Here is a 14,911-nt window from a genome sequence, read left to right as displayed (position 1 = left end):
GGCAGCAGTTAAAAGTAGGTGTTTCAAATTGCATTTGTTTTTGGGAGTGTTTTTATGTAAACCTGAAAATACATAAAAGGAGTGGAGGGGGAAACCCGTACTCAGGTTTGTGATTGCTTTTATGCTTAGTAGTGCATTTATGGAAAAATAGCGTAGTGTCTCTTCTTGCTTGTCTTTATAGAAGCAGTTTGTTGTGTCCTTTCAATTGTAGGTTTTTCATACAGCAGCAAAATTAGAATCTTAGGCTTAGACATGATTTTTATTTTTCCTTCTTTATCTTTTGGATGGAGGTTGGGGGGGAATAGTTATGAGTTAATCTTTGTAAGAGAGGCCTGTAACAGCAGTCACCAGGTATGTAGGAAGTGGATGATGTGCTGAGCAAGCCTCGTTCTGCGAAGTGTGAATCAGAGCAAATGAAAGCATGCTATGCTTCCTCAGCTTCTGTCACTGCAAAAGGGCAGGAACTCTTAAATGCTCAATTGGAATAGTCTTAAAACTGATTTTCGTGTGTGCGTGTGTTGTATTATATTAGCAAGTTGTGAATGTTTGATAGTTTGTATGTGACTTCTGCCAGACTGGAATGCTTGGTAAAAAGGCTTTTATTAGAAAAAAAGTGGATTTCCAGTGTTTTCAGACTTTCAAGAATAAAAGTTTGTTGATTAATCTAGTGCCTTAGGCTGATTAATGGGAGTGGCTTTCATAGCAGAGAATTCAACTGTAAGAGAAATAAAGGGTCGTTTCATAACAAAAGATCTATGAATTATTGGTCATCTTTAGCTGAATAAAGTTGTGTAGGTGCAAGTTTTCCTGGTAGAACGGCAGCTAATACTGCTGTTTTCATTTAATTCGGTGTGGGTAGTAATTGAGTTAAACAGTCTCATGTTATCTTGGTTACAGAAGTGCTAATTAGTAGATTAAAAGCCAAATAGTCAATATGCTATGTAGAATAAAAGTGTGAAAGAGTGTTCCCTGCAGGGAGCACCAGCTTCAAAGAGAACAAAAAGCCCCAACCCCAGAGGCACAGCCAGGGCAGAGCAGGTGGCTCCGCTGTGTGTTGGTACTTGGGAAAATCTTACAACAAGTTTTGGAACACATTCCTGGGCACCTGAAGGAGAAGGTGACTTGGCAACAGGCAACGTGGACTTTGCAGGGGTAAATTGTCTCCAGTGAGGTGTCTTGCATGGATTCTGGTATGTGTGGCAGTGGGACAGTGCTCAGCCGTGTGCCAGAGTAGCAAAGAAAGATAAGACTGTGTTGGTTTGTAGCCACTGGCTTTGCCCTTGTTATTATCTCCCTTAGCATTTTGTTAGGCTGTGTATAGGGTCCTACATCTAATTTACACAACCAACACAGGAAATTCATTGGTATGTTATTTTTGTTCATTTGTTTTTCTTGTACAAGGGATACAAGTGAAAAAAGTTGTAAAAAGGAATCACGTTCACACAGTGATATGCTTACAGTGTGTGGAGGTCGTGAATTTGGCAAGGTTTAACAAGTGTAGACTAACTTCTCTGGACGTGGTGTTTGTTCAGAAGTGTTTGGATAATTCTGTTTCATAAAACTTAGTGGGATGTGGAAAGTGGTGGTTGGGGGCTGTGGGCTTTTCATCAAATTGTTGCTGCTGTGTCTTGCAGAGATTTCTGTGTGATGCTCTTGTTGCTCTGTTCTGCTCAGCGCTGATCTCTGTACTGGATGCTTAATTTCTCATTGTCAGTAGCATTTCTTCAGATCGGTGCTGTCTGCTCTTTATTTTTTGTCTAGCGCCTCTTCATCTTTGTTACAGTTGTTGTCTTTGAGAGCTGAACAGTGCATTCACTATTTTCAGTGGTGCTTTCTGCTCACAGACTGCAGTGTCTGTTGAGAGGCACTTTATCTTCCAGACGTTGTTTATTCCGAGTGCCCTGCGAGACGGAGCTCTTCCATAATGTTCCAAGGTTAAATTTCACAGAGAGCAGTGAGACCAGCCTGTCCTCACAGATACGCATTAATATTTTCATGCAAGAGATTATCACCCTAAATGATCTATCCACTTTTATGCTGATATCAGATCGGCATGGGATGGGAGCTGTGTTTCAGCAAACTACACCAAAATGCCAGTACCAGACGTGGTGCAAAAGGGCTGCTGGCCGTTTATCGTGGAGGTGAGCTGCTGCTGAAAGGATTTCCCTGCAGTGATACCATCTAGAGCCAGTGCTGCAGAGCTAATACTGTAATTCTTGGAGCTGATCCATTGCAGTCATGGTACTTCTGTACTGTGCCAGGAACACCAACACATCGATTAGGTTTTAAAAACAAACAAAAATCCCTTTTGTGTTTGAAATGAATTTTTACAAACCTCAAATGAATTACATTACTTAGCTGTGATAAAGGCTGGTTAATGTGTTTTCCTTAGGCCTCTAGTGGCGTGGTTTGGGCTTGCTCCTGGTCCCACGCTTACAAATGTAAGACTTTGCTTTCTAAACCACTTTGATTATATATCTTTTGAAGTTTTATTTTGAAAAACTTGCGTTGTTTGCAGTGATCCGTTCATCCTAAGCAGGCAGACTCATTTTGCACTGGAGAAATGCTTTTGGTTTGTCCTTGTCCTCTAATTTTTTCTTACTGAGTTTGAAAAGTTTAGATCGCTTCGTTGTCTAATAAAAGTAATTGAAATCAACTCTCAGTAGCACACTGACACAGCTGATCTCTGCTGTCTCACATGGCTACTAAATTATGTGGTTGTCTGTGGGTTTGTTTGTTTATTAGTCAGATCAAATAATTGCTTTCTGATGATATTTCTAACATGCTGAGTTTGGACTCGGCGTAACTGAAGTTTAGTGAAGTCCTACTGTGGCAAATCTTGTTCTCAGCTTGTCCGTCTTCTCAGTGGTATTTGTTCTTGTAGCAGAACCGATGGAGGAAGGCTGGCAGAAATCAAGTTTCTATCCAGCGTGGGCAAGCCTTTTTTGTCTGGTTTGCAGGTGGGAACCTCAGGTAGAAAGGTAGTGAAGACTGTAACTTCGTAAACCCCTGTGACTGCATATGTCTGCCTGCCAGAGACCAGTTTAATGACTGCGGTGGAGCCAGATGATCAGATACAATTTTTGTGTTACATTGCACCAGGCACACATATTGAATTAAGTGATTCCTCAGAGTTCATTTTGCTCTTGAAGGAACTGAACTTCCATCAGCCTTATGGTAGAAAAAGTCCAAAACACTGAATTAATGCTGGTTGAGTGGAAAAGCACAGTGAACACAAGCAACGTTTGCAAAATGTAAAAATTAACTATCCTTGGCAAATCCCAGCGCTTCTTATAGTGAAGGGCACACAGAACTTACAGTGCCTTTGCCAAGCCAAGTTGTGTGCTGGTTAATAGTTCAGTTCCATGTGTTCTCATTGCTATTATTGAAATGTCTCCTCCATAAGAAGGAAAATGAATGCGAGAGCTGAAGATATAAAAGTTGTGGGTGTGTGTGGGGTGTATTGACTGCTAACATTTTTAAGGGAAGGAATAGATCTGCTCGTGTTTCACAGCAGAGAAGGAAATCCTAATTAGGGGCCAAATAAATATTTGTACAGCATCTTTGGAAGACATCTCCTGGCTCTGCAAAGCTGGGATTTTTGCTTCTGCCTGCCTGTTTGCCTTTAAAATTTCTGGTGACTTGCCCCATGGTTTCTGGCACAATTAATTAGCCACTCCCTCCTGATTTGGCTGTTGGCTGTAATAGGTGAATGGACTTAAGGGCTGTAGCGTTGTAAGTTGTTTCTGGCAGTGCTATTGAAATTTTATTCTAGTGTTTCTACATTTAGATTTGTCTTTTCCTACTGCTAGAGAAATGTGGCCTTTCAGGAGTATTAATTAATTACTTGTAGTTCTTCCTATTCTAAATTCTGTTTCGGAAAGGAAAATAAAGGTTTTTTATATTTGTATGTGAAAGAATCCATTCTGCAGACAAGCTGTTCTTTCTGGTCTTTGATCTTGATGGGTAGTTGTGGCCCCTTGTTATTTTCTTGCTATCATTACAGGGACTCCATTTGCTAAATGACAGAGGGTTTTTAAGGCTACGTGGAGTCAGTATAATCACATATTATCAAAGGGCAAACTATGAGTTTGTTGAAATGTTTTTTGTTTCTATGGATTCCAGAGCTGTAAGTCATTAAGCATAGTTAGGGCGGTATCTGCTTTGAAGGAAGTTATAGCACTGTGAATGAGGACCACCGAATTGTGGTACAAGGACATATTGTCATGGGATAAGTGATGCTGGAAGTCACCTAGCCCAGTCCTGAGCTCCAAGGTAGGACTAAGTAGATTGTTTGTGGACATGGGGTAGAATTTCAGGTATAGAATTTAATCTGTAGGTGCTTTGAACAAAATTTCTGAGAACAGAACCAGGAGTACTTGGTAGGTCGGCTCTTACTGTGTTGCTGTTGTCAATTCAGATATATTCTGAGGATCTTCAGCTTCCAGTGTCTGTAAAATACCCAACAAAATATGTCAGGTAGAGATTCTCTTGTTAGCAAAGAAGTTCTGTATAAAAGGCAATATAGTAATGTTCCTAGTTCCATAGGGGTGGAAATAATACAATACTTTCACTTACAGCTCTCAACCACGACTTCCTTTTTAAAAGCTCAAAGAGGAAATTGGTATCTTTAAATCTTCCTCTTTGAGAACTTTTCCTCGACTGCATATTCCAGAGTTTCTGAAAGAGGCAGGAATAGAAATCATCATAGAAAGAGGATGGCTGGTTTTGGAATCTGTGATTAGCTGACACAAGGTAAAGATACAGCTGTGCTGTTTAAACGGGATTTTTGGTAGGGCTATCAATATTGTTTGTAACCCAGTGCCAGTAATTTGGTCAGTGGACAAAGACCTCCCTATGGAATTAAAGGAGGAACTCAGACTGCTGTTATGTTAGCACAGAAACACATGGATATCCTAAGTGTCTTTGACTGCTCTACACCATCGGCTTCATCCTTATTTTTAGTTAAGTTCTTACGTCTGACTATTAATTTAAAAATCAAAGCCTTGTCTGCTGCACTTGGGTAGGTTTTTAATTTACAGGTAGGCGGAAGGGGAGAAGCTTTTGGTGTGTTCTGCTTTGTATTGACTTGTAATGACAACTTTTAAAACCTGTATTCTATTTTGGTACTGAACATCTACTGAAGTCAGTACAGGTTATACAACATATCTTATTGCACAATGCTGCCTTTAATATAGATCTGCCTTTTAGCTGTAGGTTCACTTCATCTGACACCACGTTCCGGAAATGGGATTGAAAGGCATTAGTTTAGTTAAAACAAAAAAGAAATTGAAAGAAAGATTCCAGACCCCTCCTCTGCAACCAACCAAAACGTAACCTGCCCTAATGCAGCTGTCCTGGTTTCTTTGAGCTACTCTGTGTGATCAGATTGCATTCCTGCGTGTTCTTCTGGTCATCCTTGTGCTGGGATTTTCCCTGCTTCATAGCACAGAATAAATGTGCCTGAACTCGAACAGTCTTGTCTGCAGATGTACGGAGGGGTGGGGCTGTATCATGTCCCCTGGTTGATCAAATGAAAATGCATTTGATTTCCTTTTCTTGCAAAGCTTTATTTTGAGTCTTCCCAAGGTAGACGTTGGATGGCTTTTAGATGGTGATGTAAGTTTTATGATGTAATCTTAAAGAGTCTTGATGACTGTTCTTTCTTGTGAGATCTGTAACTTGTACTCTTTGATGTATTTTGTAGTTTAAACTTGTTGTACGTGTATTCCTTATATTGCAGTTTTGTTTCCAAAAGATTTACAGAAATAATTGCTTTTCAGTATCCAGTAAAAACCTATAATGAGGATGTAGTTTTGAGCCTAATGTTAGGGGAGCTGTAATCTTGTTACATTATTTCAGTGATCTGTCTGCTGGTGTCACGCCTCAACCTAAATTAAGTCTAAAAAGTATGTTACATAACACTGCTTTAAATATTGCTTTAGACAGTTCTTATATAGGTGAGAAAAGCTGAGTGGGAACTGTATTGTTTCCTACCCAGTGCAAACATTTGCAGTCAACAGAAAGATTTGAGAAATAGTAAGTGCTTGCTAATTCTTGTGGATAAAAGGATTTTATTCCATCGTTTGGTTCATGCTGAGGTTTCCCAAGTGCTCTTTTTCATGAGGTGGTTGTGGTTGAAGACCAAGCCTGAGCTGTGCTAGAGGAAAGTGCTGTGTAACTGTTGGCAGTGCTCAACATCTCTGATATTTTAGTGATCTCAAACCAAAATCCATTATCTGCATCCAAAAGGAAACTCTTGCTTTTTATAATTTGTGATGACATCTCGCTTTGGTTGAAGAAAAGAACACTGGTAATAAATGACAGGGTGAGATGAGATGTAGATGCGCTGTATTCGCTCACACAGCTGCCTGGAGTGCCGGGCTTTTAGTTGTGTCAGTGAGCTGGTCTGAGGGCTTGTTTAATTCCTCTAGCAAGTTCTTGTGTTTAATGCATGAGCTACATGGACTCCAGCTGGTGGAGAGATGCAGTTCTCCTGACAGAGCAATTTTTGAGCAATTGATAGTGTCAGCTGCAATGGAGTTTTACTTTTTTAATGCAGTGTTTGAAGTATGGGCTCTGTTTGTTGGCAACAAAGGGAGGAGAAAGTTTATCTGCTTTGAAGAAGAAGCCTTTGGAAGGAGCTCTGTGACCTTGCTCAAGGAAGAGGGATGCCTTGTGTGTTTATTCTATATAACCAGGAGCATGAAGTCAGAGCGCAGCTTCTTTAAAGTGCAAAGTGCTCAGATACCTGCCTACCCTTAAGGCATAGTAAGTGCATTATCATTTAAATGCCTAAATTACAATAATTAACATCGTTGCTTACTGTACTAAGGGTGTATTGGGCCAAATTTAGGAGTTTTAAAAACATTGTCATTTAAGTACTTTAGTTGATTGTTTTTCTTAAGTATTATGACTTCAAGGCCTGAAAAATAGACATAAAGGATTGCTTTTTCTTAAGTAAACTATTAAACATTTTTCAGATGTTCTGATATAACATTTAGGTAAAATTTAGACATGTCCTATAGCAGGAAGCTTGTATGCCTTACCATTTTTCTGCAGTGCTAATGAGGAATTAGCTAACACAGGCTATGGTAGAAACATGGCTCTGTGTTACCTTCTGCAAAACGCAGTGTTGCAGTTCAGAGAGCAATCGTGCTTCTTAGTTTCCACTTCTTAAGGGATTTTGGTCCAGATCACAAAGTACTTCAGTATATATTTTCTAGCTCCTTGGTTCCTTCCATATTTTGTCTGCATGGATTCTAGGTAAACGTTGCATGGCTGATGAAATCAAGGACAAGCATTGTGAGGGGCACGAGAGAGAAAACCGGGGGAGAAAGGAGTGAGGTGAAAAGCTAGACACAACTTTTCTGATTCCATATCTCACACTCCAAACATGAGCAATCACTTCTTGAGGCTGCTGGCTATATAGAAAGGTCTAGAGGCATTTAGGTACCATGAGGAACAGGAAGCACCTCTGTACAGTCAGGTATGAGAAATGTGGGAGTGAGCTTTGTACAGCACTTAAGCACAGATGAATTCTCAGTATGAGGGATAAACAAATGGGTTAAGTGAATTAAACACCAGAACAGTGAATGCAGTGTGGGATTCGATTCCATTGGAAATTTGGGGAAGATGATGGGATACAGAGAAGGTGACTGAAGCTGCAAGTGGATGAAGCTGTGAAAAGGGGAATATTGAAACTTTAGAACAGTTGAAGTTGGATTACATGCTTTGGATTGCAAATTGCTCCTAAAACACAACAGGAAATGTGTTATCACTTCTTCTTTTTCAAATTTACTTCTGGGTTAAGCTTGGTGCTTGAAGAGCAGACTTCTGTGCTGCTGGGAAAAAATCATCTTAAAAGTTACAAATATCGTTTAAGGTAACAAAGCTTTTCCTTGAACATTTTCTGTTTAATGTTTGAATGTTCCATTTCTAAGGATGAGTATTTCAGCTTAATTTCTGAAGGTCTGTCAAAGTATTTTGAAGGCATCAAACAGAGCCATCCCTGTGACGGCGCAGCAATAGCATTTGTTGTGAGCCTTTTGTAAAGCAGATTAGAATTGCCTTGGTCAGACAGAATGCTCTGATGGTTGTATATTTGCAGAGTGACTCTTAGCATAATGAAAGGATTGTATTGCTTTAAAATGAATTGGGTGTCTTTCAAAATAAGAGCATTTTAGGAAATTAATTTTTGTATTGAATCAAGGTGATTTTTTTTGTTTGTTTTTGTGGTTTTTTTGTTTGTTTGTTTGTTTGTTTTTTAATGCTTGGAGTGAGTTAGGGAATGAACTCTTCTGGTGTGTATTCAATCCTCAGTTGGGCTGCATGGAAATCTGAGAGAATTTGAGCAGTTGAGGTGGCATGGAGATACCCATTGACTCACCTGGGCACACCTCTTCCTGAGTTTGCAGGGCAAAGCATCGGTAAAGTGCAAGTGACTGAGCCTTTAGAAGGAGGGCAATGGCAGAGTAAAAGGTGATGATTGTTCCTGAGAGTTCAGTGACAATCGTCCCACTGGGAAAGAAGTGAATATGTGGCATTCTGGCCCTAGCCCAGTGCTATAACACTTTTATTGCAGCTTACAGAATGTTACTGTCAGGTGAATGGCTTTTTTAGTGATTAAAATACTCTTTTCAGTCAGGGAAAACTAGAGAAATAACTTTCCCATTGGTTATTGGTTGTATGAATGATTTATTAAATACAGAGAGACTTTAAAACTATCAAAAGTTTAGTATGTTTGTAAATTATTTTAAACACAGCAATTAGATGTGGATAGAAATGCCCTCTAGTTTTCTTTTAGAATAATATCTCTGTGAGTTGTCCTGGGATTTTCCTTTTGTTTTGTTACTCTGAACTGTTTCCGTGGCTGATCTGTTTACTGTTTCTGTTGTTTAAATACTGAAGCTAAACCTTTCAAAAGGAAGTGAAGAAAATGTCTCTGTTCCTGATTGAGCCTGTTAGGAAACGCTGAGGTTATAAAAGTATTGAGAAACTGATGGAAGGTGACTGACTGCTGCTGGCCGGTGTGCATCAGGCTTTGAGCTGGTTGGCATTCACTGTGGTTCAGTGCCTGGGGCTGGAAGCCTGGGGCTGCAGGCGGGCTGTGTGTGTTGGGCACTTTGTGGGTAGATAAGCTGTTCAAGCTGCCCAGCTTTGAATAAAGTGTGAAAAGTGCAATTGCACAGTGTGAGGGACTACTGCGATTAACAGAACATTTCTCTTGTACGTAGCTTTAAGAAAGAAAGCTTTAAGAAAGGCATGAAAAAAGCAATACATGAAATATACAAATGCTGTTTAAAAAAAAAAAAAAAAGTTTTCTGTCCTTAAGACCAATTTCTTCTGCTTATGTCTGCAAGTGTAGCACCCCTTTGTTGATAAGATGCCTTCTGCTGAAGGCCGATCCTTATAGCACAGGATGTCCTGTGCTGTGCTTCTGGTGTCTCACATGCTTTGGACACACTCAGATCAGTGGTGGGAAGGACCCGTCTGCACTCAGTTCCTCCACATGCCCAGTTTTCCTTCCAAGAGCAACCGAAGCATATCGGAGGAAAGAAGCTGGGGTGTGCTGCGGAGCAGCTCCTGGAGCAGATGGCTGGGTGAGCAGAGCGGACGTGTGTGCAGCACAGCGTGTCCACAGCATGGACCCAAGGAGGAGGAAGGAGCTTGGTAGGGCACAGATACACGGCCGGGAAAGCAGAGAATTGATTCCTGACACTTCCCTGGAAAGTTAGATGGGAGATACTGAGTGCTGTCGAAGAATGCGCTATCCAGTATAACCAAGAGACACATACAAGCTAGGCCAGTGTGCACATTTCTTTCCAGGAACTGCTACTGAGCCTCACTTAAGAGTATCTAAAATTAAGCTGCTGCTTCAGCCCTTTGCAACTACTGTCAGGTGGCAGCAGGGGAATGAGGTAGCCTGAAATCCAGTAGGAAAAGGTCTCACTTCTTCCTCGGGCTAAATACTGCCTGCTGAGGGGAGCAGTGTGGAAAGGTGCTTTGTGTGCAGGAATCGTACCCTTCATTTGTTGCTCCTGTCTTCCAGGTTATGTACCTTCACTGTACAGAATCTATGTATAAGCAAGCAGGAGAGCTGTTACTGATATACCTATAAAATTGTTATTCCCTTTTTATTATATTATTAGCATCTCACTTGTTTTAAGACTGGTTGGCCAGTCTTCACTTTGAGCATTTTACCTGTTTTTGAGTGTGAAGCACTTCATCAGCATTGGTTTAGCAAATTGTTTGAGCAAAAGAATCAATTATTGGTTTTGAAAGTTGGTGTTGAAATAAAGCAAAGCTGTAATAATCCAATGGAACACTGCCAGCTTGCATTATCTGCGGGGTTTGATGTGCCTGGTGTTTGTGTAGCACCCCAGCACTTGACCAAGTTGCAGGAGAAAACTGTTATTCAAAGAAACCAACATTGGGGAGACACATTTCTCCTGAATGTGTATTTAGCCATGTTGCTCAGAAGGCTGTCAATTCCCAGAAACTCAAGCTGTTTTCCTTTGAAATAAAACACGGATAACATCTAATCCTAATAAAAAGTTTATTAAAACTTCATAGTAATACTAGACTGCTCTACTTAATTAGAGGTAACGTAAAAGACTCGCTGATTTTTCTTTAATCAAAGTATAAATAGTCTTGTCTTTGCTGTATTAAATTTAAGCTTGGATGACAAACCTCTGAGTATGTCAAAGCCTACTACTAAAGAGCAGGTGTGTTTTTTTTCTGTGGGAAGGCCGTGTTTATATTGGGCACGTAGAATGAGTTTCATGTGAACTGAGTTTGAGGGCTCGTCTGTTTTTGTTCCACAGAATAGATGTAAATGGGACTGATTTGACGGGTGCCTGAATGCACTGCATGTCTGTTCAATGACATTATCATTTTTAATGACTGCAGAAACTGAGCTTGCGGAGTTTTCTTCCATTTTCTAGTGGAACTGTAGCTTTTGAAATAATCCTGTAAGTGTTGGCTTTGAGTTACCAGTGCGTATCCTTCTCCCAGTCATTTTTCTTCTTGTTCTTTTAGTGAATGACTCATTCTGGTTTACTTCAGTTTCTGGACTTTCCCGTTTGTTCTTCTGAAAGTCTGGATAACGAGTGGTAGCCAAACTTGAGACAGTAAATGTCTGGAACATGTTTCAAGAAATTGTGTAGCGCTATTTTTGAGCTGCTGATTAGAAGTGGAAAAAATCCACATGGCAATTCTGGCACTTTTGGAGCATATGGCTTTCTTCTGGCTAAATGTGCTTTCACCATTGATAGGAAGTTCACTTCCTATGTTTAATCTGAAAAGGCTTTGACACCTCTGATTTTCGGACATGCTTGCTTATTCTGGATGGAATTGCAGTAGCTTACATAACTTCAGTAGCAGGAACACTGAGGCTGAGAAACCTATTTTTCAAGTCTGAGAAGTATTGTGAATGCTGTAGTTCATGTGCAAGGGCTTTAGACTGTAAAGATGGAGTTCACAGTATAGACAATGTATATTCTACAATTAATGCTACTTCCATTGCCAAAAATACTTTCAGAAAATAAACCAGAAGGCTGCTTATCTTCTGATAGGTGAAAAAAGCACAGAATTGGTTCACTTTACTAAAATTGAATCTGAGTGTATATAATTGCCCTCTAGTGGTTGCAACTCAGGTTCAGATAGCAAAACGATTATGATGCTGATAAGAGCAATATTACATTGTGCTCAGGCCATTGTATAGTATGACCTACATGTAGTTGTCCCTGGTTTTCCTCCTTAGAAGGATCTGTCATTTGAAAAGTTACTTGAGGGCTGTCTGAAAATTAAAACATCTATTTCCCTTTGTGAGATTTACAATGGGGGGGTGGGGGCTTTTTTTTGACAGTGTTGAACAAGTGGTCCTTGGAAGAAGTTCTTTTTGAAGATGATGTTTGCTTTGCTTCAGAAAGAAAGGTGGCACATGGGGTGCAGAACTGCACGGCTGAGTGCTGTCTGTGATAGGAGCAGGCTGCTGTGGTTGCCTGTCCCACCATTGGGCTGCCAGCCTGCTCTTCTGCTCCTGCCATGTGTGGAAAGCACTTCTTTTGTTGGCCAAGGTACTTCAAAAGGCATTTAGGTTTCTTTACCCCATCTGAAGAATGAAAGTCACGGGCACGGCGTTATCAGCGTGATGTCCCTGCTGACTTTGTGGAAGCGGTGGCATAATAACTAAGGAAAAGGCAGTGAAAGGCGTTGTGTGGGAAGCTGTGCCACGTTTGCAAACCTTTTAATCTGTAAACCCAGGGTACCCTGTATGTGATTTTTGCCCTTGACTAAGTCTGGTATAACTGGTGAGTCACCGCATGTACCGCTGAGCACATACATCACAGCTCTGTGCACTCCCTCTGCCATCCCCACAGCGCCTGGCTGGGCACCCCAAAATCACTTATCCAAAACCTGCTCCTATTCTGTCACTGGAAGACTTGTTCCAACAAGCACACACATGCTTCAGGCTTGTTTTTCCTTAAGCTTTAAAAAATGTGCATTAAAAAATAACTTCTGTTATTGCCCACTCATAGATCTCAAAGGAGCACTGAATAATCTGCCTTTTGTTTTGTGAATACCAACTTCCAATTGCTGCTTGCTTCAGAATTCTTGACTGAAGATTGAGCTGCACATAAGCACAGCTCCCTCCCAGCCTGTGTTCGCTCTCACTTTGCTGGAGGTACGGCTTGGCAAAGCTTGCGGTACAAATAAACTCCCAATTGTCAAATTTCTCCTCTATCTGGAAAATGAATTTTCCATCTTCGGGTGGAGCCGCACCCTTCTGACAGTGTTTTGCTTCCAGTTAATTACATTTGTTCTCTGTGCAGAATAGTGAAGTTCAAAACACGGAAAGAAAAGAAGTCCCTTGCTAAAAGGGAGGCAGCTTCTTTGTAAGTTTATCAATGTTTTTACAAGTTTTCTTAAAGTATTACTGAGAAAACTGCTTACCACACCACAGTTGTGTTTGGAAGTGTTTATGGAATCCAGTGTGGTTTTTCTTATCTGAATGTGTGATCACTGGGAGGTCTTGCTGTCATAAAATGGCAGTAGTGTGGAATTAATGATCATAGGTAAACACAGCAGTACCTTGTGTGGAAGGAATAAAAGTGGGGAAAGGTTGCAGTAGTTGCAGCAGATACTCCCTATATTCTCTGTACAGTTAAAAGGCGAACACGTGAGAAGAGGAGCAGAGGAGCGTCGATGTAATGATTAACTCAAGGGAGAAACTTCGGTGTGTGCAAGATAGTTGGGCAGCTTTTGCAGTTCTGCACAGACCTCCAGACGCCTGGGACTGTGCTGGGAGTTTGAGTTTGTTGATGGGTTACCTACCTGCCTCGTTCTAACTGCTTCCAGAGGGGAGATTTTCTCGTCTGGCCCTTCATCTGATGAACTATCGGGTAACCTTGTTGACTTCTGTTGTTTTCCGTTTAGCTTGCAACTGAAAAATATAATTGCTGACAGGAATTCGATTAAACTTCTAAACTAAAATCTCCACTTTTGGTAATTTAAAAAATACATTTATATGTATATATAATTGAGTTGCCTGATTACTTCAGGAATTCTGAGGAAGCAGAAAAAATAGATAATGTTAGTGTTGAGTTTGTTGTCCTAATAGTCTCCTCTGCAAGATCCTGTTAGTATTCGAAGACTTCGTTTTTTAAACCATTCTTTCATTCATTTTCTACTTGTTCTATCAATTCTGCCTGTCCCTCAGTGTTTTCTCACTAAAACAATTCAGCATTTCCTTTAATAAGTGTTATGGATCCTTGGGTTTATTTTCTGGTAGCGCAAAGCTTTACTAGTGTCAGCCCCTTATAATTTAGGACTGGAAGAGATCCGTGCCTTACCTCTAGTCTTAGAACAAAGCCGTGTCCAAACATGAGCAACATCCCCTTGTATGTTACACTTCTCATTGCTGAAGGCAGAGACAAGAACACGGGTTTTTGGTTTTTAATTTGGTTTTACATCTTGTACTGGAACATACTTATTATGGTTGGTCAGAGAAAGTAACTGCCGAGTGCGTAATCATTACCTCTTGACTGTGAATTTAAGGATATTTTAGTTCTCTGAATAATTTTACTATTTGATTCCTAGTGCAGAATTTTAGTGCAGATGCTTTTGGCAAATGGAGGGTTTAAATATTTCTTGTTGTCAAAGTCCCACTACATTTATTCCAGCAAACAAAAGTATTTGGCTTTAGTCTGGTTTCAGAGGGAAGTATTCCTGCAAGGGCATCACGATGAAATATTTCTGCAAGATTTTGCATATTGGAGCTCTTGTGTTAATTTAAGTGACTGTCCTAAAGAAGTGTGAATTTTTGGGTCGTGGCCTATTGAGTCTTTTTCTTTCTTGATTTTAAAGCCGTAACTGATTAATAGAGAGAGCACCGTAACATCTCAGAAAGGTGCTGGTGTGTTTTCCCCAGGGTAAGTCTGAGTGCCATGGTGATAAAGTTGATGTAAATTATACAGAGTAATCAGTGCCAATGATCTATAGCCAAGGACATGTCTTGTGTAACAAGAGAATGAGCTTTCTTAATGAAGTAGAGCAGAACAACTTACATGGCAACAAGTACAGTATCTGTTGGAAAACCTGCTTTAATGCAGTAGTACGGGTCCCCAACACCAGCCACGTAATGTGGAGCTACAGAAGCTTTTTCCAAGTATGTGTGTTGTATAGGATGCTGTCATCAATGACAGCAATGATGCAAAGTAAGTCTCTTCATTATGTTGTTTTTGTATTCTAATGAGCCAAGTTGAACATCTCAGGATGATGTAATTATTTTCTGAGAATTGCACTTTATTGTTCATTTAATTTAAAGTAGAGCTTGAAGCAGCAAGACGTGTTAAAATATCTCAGCATCCTTCGGGTGGAGTGCAGATGGACATTTATTTACTTCTTC

The 14,911-nt window shown here is 40.3% G+C and overlaps 1 protein-coding gene across 19 annotated transcripts in view; it reads left to right on the top strand.

Moving 5' to 3' along the window:
- SLMAP (sarcolemma associated protein) overlaps positions 1–14,911 on the top strand; it is a 78,902-nt gene that overhangs the window by 3,022 nt on the left and 60,969 nt on the right. The gene's annotated exons all lie outside the window — the stretch shown is intronic.

This window comes from Excalfactoria chinensis, chromosome 12, assembly GCF_039878825.1.
Source record: "Excalfactoria chinensis isolate bCotChi1 chromosome 12, bCotChi1.hap2, whole genome shotgun sequence".
Taxonomy (NCBI): domain Eukaryota; kingdom Metazoa; phylum Chordata; class Aves; order Galliformes; family Phasianidae; genus Excalfactoria; species Excalfactoria chinensis.
This window is presented reverse-complemented; position numbering and strand designations above follow the sequence as displayed.